The sequence below is a fragment of the Pempheris klunzingeri genome, chromosome 22 (genome assembly GCF_042242105.1).
Source record: "Pempheris klunzingeri isolate RE-2024b chromosome 22, fPemKlu1.hap1, whole genome shotgun sequence".
Lineage (NCBI taxonomy): Eukaryota > Metazoa > Chordata > Actinopteri > Acropomatiformes > Pempheridae > Pempheris > Pempheris klunzingeri.
This window is the reverse complement of record NC_092033.1, coordinates 20377275-20387942: the sequence shown is the minus strand read 5'-3', so window position 1 is coordinate 20387942 and position 10668 is coordinate 20377275.

The window sequence follows — 10668 nt, the reverse complement described above, 5'->3', positions numbered from 1 at the left end:
AATATATGCTTTGTCAAAAAGGAAGGTTTTTAGTCTACTCTTAAATGCAGAGAGGGTGTCAGCCCCCCGAACCCAAACTGGAAGGAGGTTCGACAGGAGAGGAGCCTGATAGCTGAAGGCTCTGCCTCCTGAACTACTTTTGGAGACTTTGGGAACCACCAGTAGACCTGCATTCTGGGAGCGCAGTGCTCTAGTAGGGTAGTACGGTACTATAAGCTCTTTAAGATATGATGGGGCCTGACCCTTAAGAGCCTTGTAGGTGAGGAGAAGGATTTTAAACTCTATTCTAGATTTTACTGGAAGCCAGTGAAGAGAAGCCAGTACAGGAGAAATGTGGTCTCTTCTCTTAGTTCTCGTCAGAACACGAGCAGCAGCATTCTGGACAAGCTGGAGAGTCTTTAACGACTTATTGGGGCAGCCTGATAGTAATGAGTTACAATAGTCCAACCTAGAAGTGACAAATGCATGGACCAATTTTTCTGCATCGTCAGTGGATATGATGGGCCTGATTTTGGCAATATTACGTAGATGGAAAAAGGCAGTTCTAGAAATCTGTTTTATGTGGGAGTTAAAGGTAACATGTTGTAACATGTTTAACATGTTGACGGTCTAGATGAGGAGATTATTGAGGTCAATTCAGCAAGATCAATTGGAGAAAAACAGTCCAAGTACACATCAGGTGTAACAGCTGTTTCTATGGTTCCTAGGTTTGAGGTTGGATCAGACCCTGTTAAGGGCAGGAGGTGCTGAATTTTGTCCCTAACAGTTAGAATTTATCATTAAAGAAGCTCATGAAGTCGTTACTGCTGAGCTCTAAGGGAATACAAGGATCAACAGAGGTCTGGCTCTTTGTCAGCCTAGCTATTGTGCTAAAAAGTAATCTAGGGTTGCTTTTATTTTCTTCTATTAATGAGGAGTAGTAGGCGGCTCTGGCATTACAGAGGGCCTTTCTATAGGTTTTAAGACTATCTTGCCAGATTAAACGGGATTCTTCCACTTTGGTGGCCCGCCATGTCCTTTCTAGCCTTCGTGAGTGTTGCTTAAGCTCACGTGTCTGGGAGTTATACCAGGGAGCTTGTCTCTTTTCTTTAATTCTCTTCTTTTTTAGAGGGGCAATAAAGTCTAGTGTCATTCGCAGTGAACCTGCAGCACTATCGACCAGATAATCGATTTGGGAAGGGCTGAGATTAACATGGGGGTCATCCGCAGCACAGGGACACACTGGCTGAAATACTGAAGGAATCACCTCCTTAATTTTGGCAACAGCACTATCAGATAAGGATCTAGTGAGGACCTCTCTGTCATATAGTGCATAGTCTTGTAGCAAGAAATGAGTTATGTGGAAAGACTGTTAACTGTTCAATTTCAACACCATAAGCCAAAACAAGGTCAAGAGTGTGGTTAAAACAGTGAGTTGGTTCATTTACACTCTGGGAGAAGCCAATTGAGTCCAATAGTGAGACAAAAGCAGTGCTAAGACTATCATTTTCATTATCCACATGAATATTAAAATCACCTACTATAATCACTTTGTCCACACTGAGGACTAAATCTGATAAAAACTCTGAAAACTCAGTTAAGAATTCAGAGTACGGGCCAGGAGGGCGGTACACTGTGACAACCAACACTGGTTTTAGAGTTTTCCAGGTTGGGTGTGAAAAACTAAGAACAAGGCTTTCAAAGGAGTTATAATTAAGTTTGGGTCTAGGTTGGACTATTAAACTAGAGTTAAATATTGCTGCAACTCCACCTCCACGTTCAGAATCTCTGGGAATATGAGTATTAATATGACTGGGAGGAGTGGCCTCATTAAGGCTAACATACTCCTCAGGACGTAGCCAGGTTTCAGTCAGATACAATAAATCAATTTCATGGTCAGATATCAGATCATTTACTAAAACAGCTTTGGATGGCAGAGATCTGATGTTTAAAAGTCCACATTTCACTCTCCTGTCCTGTTTCATAGTGCCAGTGGTGGTATTAACTCTGATTAAATGTTTATGCTGAACTCCTCTCCTGTTGGACTTAATAAACTTAAATGATCTGAGTGGTCGGGGGACAGACACAGTCTCTATGGGATGTTGAGTGGGTGACTGTACTAATGGAGGAGCAGAGAAGTGTGTAAGACTGCAGCTCTGCCTCCTGGTCTCGACTCTGGATTGTCAGGTTTTAGGACTAATAAACTTCGCCATATTTCTAGATAAGAGCGCAGCTCCGTCCAAAGTGGGATGGATGCTGTCTCTTCTAATGAGACCAGGTTTTCCCCAGAAAGACTGCCAATTGTCTATGAAGCCCACATTGTTAGCTGGGCACCACCTCGACAGCCAGCGGTTAAATGATGACATGTGGCTGTACATGTCATCACTGGTCAGATTGGGCAGGGGACCAGAGAAAACTACGGAGTCCGACATTGTTTTAGCAAAGTTACACACCGACTCCACATTAATTTTAGTGACCTCCGATTGGCGTAATCGGGTGTCATTAACGCAGACGTGAATTACAATCTTACCAAATCTACGTTTAGCCTTCGCCAGCAGCTTTAAGTTTGATTCAATGTCGCCCGCTCTGGCCCCCGGGATGCACCTGGATTTCCGAGTGAAAAGGATTTTTTTGAACATATGCATCATCATCTAAAGAATAATGAGACCATAAAGTGTGTCTTTGCAGGCTTTGATCATCAAACTAATGTTTATTCGACCTTTGCAACACACAAACACAGAAAGCACAGCCCCCATTCTTAACAAGATTTCAAACCAGAGATCATTAGTCAAAGACAGCTAGCAGAGTCAAGCAAGCCACGTAATTTGGAAGCTTCTGAAGAGGATATTGATGGCAATGATGACAATTATGAAGTAACTACCTCAAATGAACAGTATGAAGAGGAAGATGGAAGTGATGTGTGTGTCGAATACATAGCGTCCCTCCTGTTGAAATTAGAAAGTGTTCATAATGTGTCAGTTAGATGCATTGATGAATTGGTAGATGACCTTTACTTCATAGCAAGTTCTGCACCAGTAGCTGCAATTAGAGATATTGTTGTTTCTCAGTTAAAGAAAAATAACCATACTATTGATAACACATTTGTTACATCTCTTGTTGAGGAATTGTGCAAATCCAATCCTCTAAGCAAAGCACTTGAAGCCAGTGGTCCTCTTTCATCATCATTCAGGAGACATACGTATTATAAAGAAAAATTCAAAGTTGTTGAGCCTGTTCAATACATCCTTAAACCAAATGAGAAGAGAAGTTTCTAGTATGTCCCAATTCTTCAGTCTTTGGTTCAAATTTTGCGTAAAGACATTTTGAGAGAAAAGGCACTAACGAAAGAATAGGACCAGTCATCATCTGCAGAATATAGATCATACCTTGATGGTACAGTCTACAAAGAAAATTCATTTTATTCCAAAGAAATAAGAATACCTCTTGTACTGTATGTGGATGACTTTGAGATTTGTAACCCGCTGGGAACATCAAGAAAAAAGCATAAAGTAACAGCAGTATATTGGGCTTTTGGCAACATCCCTCATGCTTCTCTCAACTCTGTATACCTGGCACTTTTATGCAAAGCAGTTGACATCAAAAGATTTGGTTATGCTGAAGTGCTTGCCCCTCTGTTAAAAGACATTGCAATCTTAGAGCGTGATGGCATATACATTTCCTCCGTTGGCAAAAAAGTGAAAGGCAGTGTTTTTTGTGTAATCGCAGATAATCTTGGTGCACACTCATTATCTGGACTTGTGCAAAATTTCTCTGGGCCCTACATTTGTAGATTTTGTGTTGGAGAGCGATCAGACTTCCAAACTTCCAATATTTCACATTCAGTGAACTTAACAGTGCCATCACACAGTTTCCATATAAATGGACAGACAAAACTGACTGTCCTCAGCCAGTGCCATCAACCTTCTCTTCAAAAAAGACAATAGGAGGAATCGCGCATGAAAATTGGGCCCTTATTCGACTGCTGCCATTCGTTATTGGCCACAGAATACCTTTGAGTGATCCAGCTTGGCTTCTGCTGATGTCTTTAAAAGACATTGTTGAACTTGTTGTCGCTCCAGTCCACAATGAAGAAAGCGTTTGCTATCTTGACTCAAAACTCTCCAAACATCGACACAGATTTCAAGAAGTGTTTCCTAATGAAGGTTTGATCCCAAAGCGTCACTTTCTAGAACACTATCCTGAATTAATTAAAGCATTTGGGCCAATTATTGCTTTCTGGACGATGAGATTCGAAGGAAAACACAGTCAGTTTAAGCGGATTGTGAGGCATACTGGCAACTTTAAGAACATTATACTATCCCTGGCTGCAAAACATCAACTTATGATGAGCCACCACCTGCATTCCACTGTAGTGCCAAATCTGAGTGTTGTAAGAGTGACATCAGTGTCAGTAGATGTCCTGCATGTAAATGTTCAGGAAACAATCAGGCGTCTGTTTCCTTGTCAGTCTCAAGTACAGCTGGCTGACACAGTCAGCTGTCAGGGAACAAGGTATTCAAAAGGCATGATCGTGGTCCATGGTTCCACTGCAGGTCTTCCAGATTTTGCCGAGATCATTCAAATTGCACTTATTGGGGAAGAAGTGCATTTTATCATTAAAACACAGATCTCCTGGTATGATGAACACTATCGTGGGTTTTATCTGGAGAAGACCCACCATATAACTCTTGTTGGACAACAAAACCTTAATGATGTTTATCCTCTGTCAGCCTATACTGTTTCAGGAAAGCGAATGGTGACATTGAAGCGCCACATCTGCCTCAAGTATTGAGAATCACAGTATGATCTCTGCTTCATCTGCCCTCCTAGGCATGGAACAAACTGTGAGATTTCGGGTCGCCATCAATCAACAGTGGCATTCCCTCATCTGTAGATGAATTAGTTGAAGCTGTAAAAGAACATTTTTCCATCCACACAGAAATAAGTCTTCAGTACAAAGACAAAGACTTTGATGACTTCTTCACCCTTACCTCTACAAGTGAACTGAAAGATAAAGATACACTTAAAGTAGTGTATACACCGCTTAACCTAACACTGACCATTGTTCCTGAGGAAAGCACTCCTAATGCATCAGATGTTTCCTCTTTTTCTGATTGTGCCTCTCTTTCTGTGGACTCAGACGATACCATCATTCTCAGGCCCCATGTCACTGAGAGGCAGAACCCATGGCCTCCTGTATTTCCAATTCCAACTTTCTCACACAACACTGAGCTGGCTTTGAGGCAAGGCAATGAGACTTATTTAATAGATGGAACCACACTGACATCACCAAGTGTAAAATCGGACATCCTGGAACAGCTGGCAGAGGCAATGTTTTCTTACACGGCTTACCCTAATGATGCTCAGAGGTGTGCTGTAGCACAAGCGCTAGTGGATAAGCATCCGTGCCTAAAGGAGCCAGGCTCTTTTAATGGAATTTATGGGTGGCAACAAAGCCTGAAATACAAATGCGGAAACTACCGGACAAAACGCAAAGCACTGGGAAGCCCTGAACTCCTGACAAACTCAACGAAACACAAGACTGAAGATGACAGAAAACCTGCTAAAAACATCAAGAAAGCAAAGAAGGCAGAAGTCAATTTTCTTCCTTCACACCCAGCTGGTGAAACTAACCCTAACCCTAACCCTTGAGAATGTGAGACTTGATCTCATTGAAGCCAGCAAGAAAAAGGACAATGTCAAGAGCATAAATTACATGATAGCCAAGACATACAGCTACAGAAGAATGGAAGTGGTTGTGCAGTCCCCAGGAGTGGCAGAATTTAAAGAAAGGTGGCCTGCCCTCTTCGAACCATTCCAGGTAAATCATTTCTCATTTTAGTGTTCCTGAAGCTACTGTCAGATCCGCGTCTATTACCGCCTCACAGCAGGTGACGAACAGCTCTCCGTTACAAGGGGCCGAGCCTCAGTGCACTAACGGGGTTCACCTGCTTAGTGTCTCACCTATTGGCTCTTTAAGCTGTTGCGAGGAGACTCGCCTAGCATATCTCACTACCTTCCTCCGAACGTCTGCCCTACTTCCACTGGTGGAGCACCCGGCAGAATAGCCTATGTGCTGGATACCACACACCAGTCACGCCCGTTAACGGTAGCTCTCCTCTTAATGATCCGGGCACTTGGTGTATTAGCTAGGATAGGATTTAAAGACCTTGTTAGGTCCTAAGGGCCTGTTGCTTTGCTGAGACTAGGGATACCTATTGTGAGTCCACTGATGTTAAAACATTATAACCTTTACTTTACATCCTAAGAATACCTAAAAAGCTCAATGTCCACAATTTATCTTTAAATGCAGGTATTCTAATTTTATTGCAAAACATAGCAGGGAAAGGCGTACAGCTTTAAATTAATTAACAAACACATGTTGATTGGTAATTGATTCAATACTAAAATTATTAATCTAAAAATTAACTTAACTGAACTTGACTGATGCCTCCTTGATGGTTGAATTTTAATCTGGGGAAGGAGAATAGGGAGATCCTTCGGCCGTGGATCTCTCCTTCCCTGCAGCGCCCTGGATGTCAGGATGAAATATCCAACTTCGTCCAAAGTATGGTGTTTTCACCAGTCCTTCCTTTGCTGCAGATTGAGCAAAAGAGTCTCCGCGAGTGGAAAACCTCCCCGGCCAAAGGGAAGTGGTCAGTCCCTTTTCAGACGCCGGAGCCTTCCTCAGAGAGGCCGGGGATATTCACAAAGTCCCTTTTTCTGTGGTGTTAAAGTTGCTCAAAATCTCACTTCTTGAATAGATTATTTCTGAGTCCGCTGAAGTACCTCAAAGGTCTTAGCCACAGGAATCCGCGGAAGACTGACCAAGAGCTTCCTCTTTTCATGCTCCTTTTATGTTTTAGTCTGAACTGCCTCCAAGCAGTTTGTTCCGTATTAAGTTATTATCCTTATAAGGTACAGTCTCAGGTTTAAGGTGTTTCCTGTAAGTTACTGTTAAGAAGAGGAACTCAATCTGTGGAGTTCTCAAATCTCCCTTCCCCGGAGGCATCAGTTTGAGCACCAACTGTCATTACTGATTATGCTTAATCATTCTCTTGTGTCACATACATTTCCTGATTCAGTATTATAACACTTTGTCTTCCTTTCACCTCTCTACTGTCAAATCATACAATGATCTAAAACATTTCCATTACACAAATCATCAGTACATTTCTTTACTCTTTTTAGTATTAACCTTTACTTATTTCATGATTATTAATCATCACATTTGTAAAGTACTTCATCTCTAATAAATCACTTATTAATTTGATCCTTTATAACATGACAAATCATTCATTTGTACTTCATGTATTCTGCTTTCACTCACTTCATCCCCGATTGCAACATCACACATTGCTGTTATCATGAATCACTCAGTCCACAGAGGCCTAAAAGCCTCAAGAACAGTTCTGGGCAGTGAGGGGATTCAACTTTACTTGACACTACATTTATTAAAAATAATAATAATGATTGCACAAAATGCAAAGGCTGTGTTTACACCTCCTGAAAGTCCTAAACACTTGCTGTCTTTCAGATCAATGAGGAGTTTCGGAGGTGCACTGTAGTTCCACTAGAGTCAACGTTTATGTCTCAGCTGGACAGGTACACTCCAAAACTCCTGCAGCTGTTCAGTGCAAAGGGAGGAGCAGTGGGTCAGCGCATCAAGTACATGTTGATGGAACTGATACAGGTAAGGCAAGAGTGTTTGAAGAAAAAGTTACAGCAACATATTAATACAATTAGTAATTTGTTATTCAGTTGTCTACCCAGAGGGTGAATGTTTCAATTAACATTTTGTTTATCTTAACTAATTTTAATAGGTTTTCAATCAAAATATATAAGCTCTATTTCAGTGCCCATGATCCTCAGGTCCCACTTTCCTGCATGTTTTCCTCTAAAACATGCAGGAAAGTGGGACCTGAGGATCAGGGTTGGAGAACACTGCTCTATTTAATGTAGTGAAGACCTACGGTGGTATTGGTAAACAATTAGATTGACAATGCCAGCCTGTAAGATTGTGTTTAATTATTCACTTATAACTCTAGAATCCAGTGACTTCAGTTCTTAAGAAGAGAGATGTGACCCTGAGATGTCTCATTGAATATATGGGAGAGAGTGTTGAGGAGCTCATCTCTGACTTCAAAGTAAGTATTGTTTCAGGTCAGGACTGAGGTCAGTCACTGAGTCAGGTCACTCAGTCAGGTCAGTTACTGAGTCAGGTCAGGTCAGTCACTCAGTCAGGTCGGTCAGTCAGTCATTCAGTCAGGTCAGGTCAGGTCTGGTCAGTCACTCAGTCAGGTCAGTCAATCAGGTCACTCAGTCAGGTCACTCAGTCACTCAGTCAGGTCAGTTACTGAGTCAGGTCAGGTCAGTCACTCAGTCAGGTCAGTCAGTCAGTCATTCAGTCAGGTCAGGTCAGGTCAGTCACTCAGTCAGGTCAGTCACTCACACAGTCAGGTCAGTCACTCAGTCAGGTCACTCAGTCACACAGTCAGGTCAGGTCACTCAGTCACTCAGTCAGGTCACTCAGTCACACAGTCAGGTCAGTCACTCAGTCACACAGTCAGGTCAGGTCACTCAGTCACTCAGTCAGGTCACTCAGTCACACAGTCAGGTCAGTCACTCAGTCAGGTCAGTCAGTCACTCAGTCAGGTCAGTCAGTCACACAGTCAGGTCAGTCACTCAGTCAGGTCACTCAGTCACACAGTCAGGTCAGTCACTCAGTCAGGTCAGTCAGTCACTCAGTCAGGCCACTCAGTCACACAGTCAGGTCAGTCACTCAGTCAGGTCACTCAGTCACACAATCAGGTCAGTCACTTAGTCAGGTCACTCAGTCAGTCACTCAGTCAGGTCAGTCAATCAGGTCACTCAGTCAGGTCACTCAGTCACTCAGTCAGGTCACTCAGTCACTCAGTCAGGTCACTCAGTCACACAGTCAGGTCAGTCACTCAGTCAGGTCACTCAGTCACACAGTCAGGTCAGGTCACTCAGTCACTTAGTCAGGTCACTCAGTCACTCAGTCAGGTCAGATTATCTGAGTTGTGTCTGACCTGACTCAGTTTCTGACCTCAGTCAGGTCAGGTCAGACACTCAGACAGAGTCAGGACTTCTACATTTTGGCCTAATCTTTGTTAAAAAAAAATGAAAAGAAAAAAAAGAAGCACAGTGTAATATGTTGACCTGTGAATGACCAGATATATTTTATTATGCCCCAAAACATAAAACCACATTCAAAACTCAAAACGACTGAAACATGATGGAGTTTCCTTTCCAAATGACACTAAATTTAGTTTTTGTTTTGTTGGTTTGTTTTCGTTTTTTTTAATTTATTTATAATTTCAACAAATGAGACATTTCATCCTAATTGTGTTCTATCAGTATGTCATACAGGGAACAGCAGAGAGAAGTATACATGAGGAACTGAAAACTCAAAGTGTGAGAATCTACACTTGCCAGGAGCCAGATGCTGCTGGTATCATCATCGAGGGTGTCCCAGTGCTTACTGGCCTTGAAACTCTAGCAAGAGCATGCTGCCTACTCTTCGGATTAACATATACCCTAAATCTGGAGTATCCATGTAAACTCTCGAAGACATTTGAGGTCTTCCAAAGACTTTTTATTGGACTAGACACATTGCGCCCAAAACCAACATTCACGACACTCAAAAACCAGCTCCTTGCCTAAGCTGGTACACCCATGAATAGTTTCAGTTCCTGTTCAACAATATCATACTTGGATTTCTAGACTTATTGACGTGTCAAAGGGAGCTGTGGAGCTCAATGGACAGCACCTACTAATTCTTCTTTTGTTAATTGTCCTTATAGGCAGGTGTAGGTGGAGTTTCTGATGAATGTTTTCACTGTGACGGTTTTATCAGCTGCAGGTCAAAATTTGTATTCTGTAAATTGTTGAAATGTTCTAATATGACTCTTAAAATCAAAAACTTTTTTTTTTCATCATACCCTTGGGTATATTTGCATATGCTAAAAACACTCAGGTGTTCTGTTCAGCACTTTAAGATCAGGTCACAGATTACTTTGATCTATCTGGTTTTAAAAACAAAATTGTATGTAAACAGTTAAGAACTGTGGAGTTGCAGAAAATGCTTTTGATAACTAAATATGTTTGACACAAATACCTCTCTTAAATGTAACAGATTTTATCGGTTATTTCTTACAAATTTTTTAAAGTAATTTAAATTTTAAAAACATACAAAAGAATTTTTATTTAAAACCAATAAGATTGAGTGCATGGATTCATCCAAATCAATTTCTTAATATATACATAAAAATTTTACTTTATTTAATTAAGTATGATGTAGTTAACAACTGACTGTTTTAAGTTAGTTAAACTCATTTTTTTGGCTTTTTCTTCAAGGCTATACTAAAAAGTTTTAACACAGTGAAATACAATTTTTTGAGTTTTCCAAAATCAAAAAAACAAGAAGTTCACAAAACTACTAAAAAATGCTTGGAAAATGTTGAAACATTTTTTTTGAGTTGGACTTAAGCAGCAGTTTTTACAGTGAGTGGCCTGCTGAGGAGGAGGGAGCACGGAGAGGGACAGTGAACAGACTGCACAGAAAGAGACTGAACAGACGGGTCAGGAGGGCCGCCTCTCTCCTGGACTGCTCCCTGGACTCCATACAGGAGGTGGGTGAGAGGAGGACTCAGCAGCTCCTTCAGC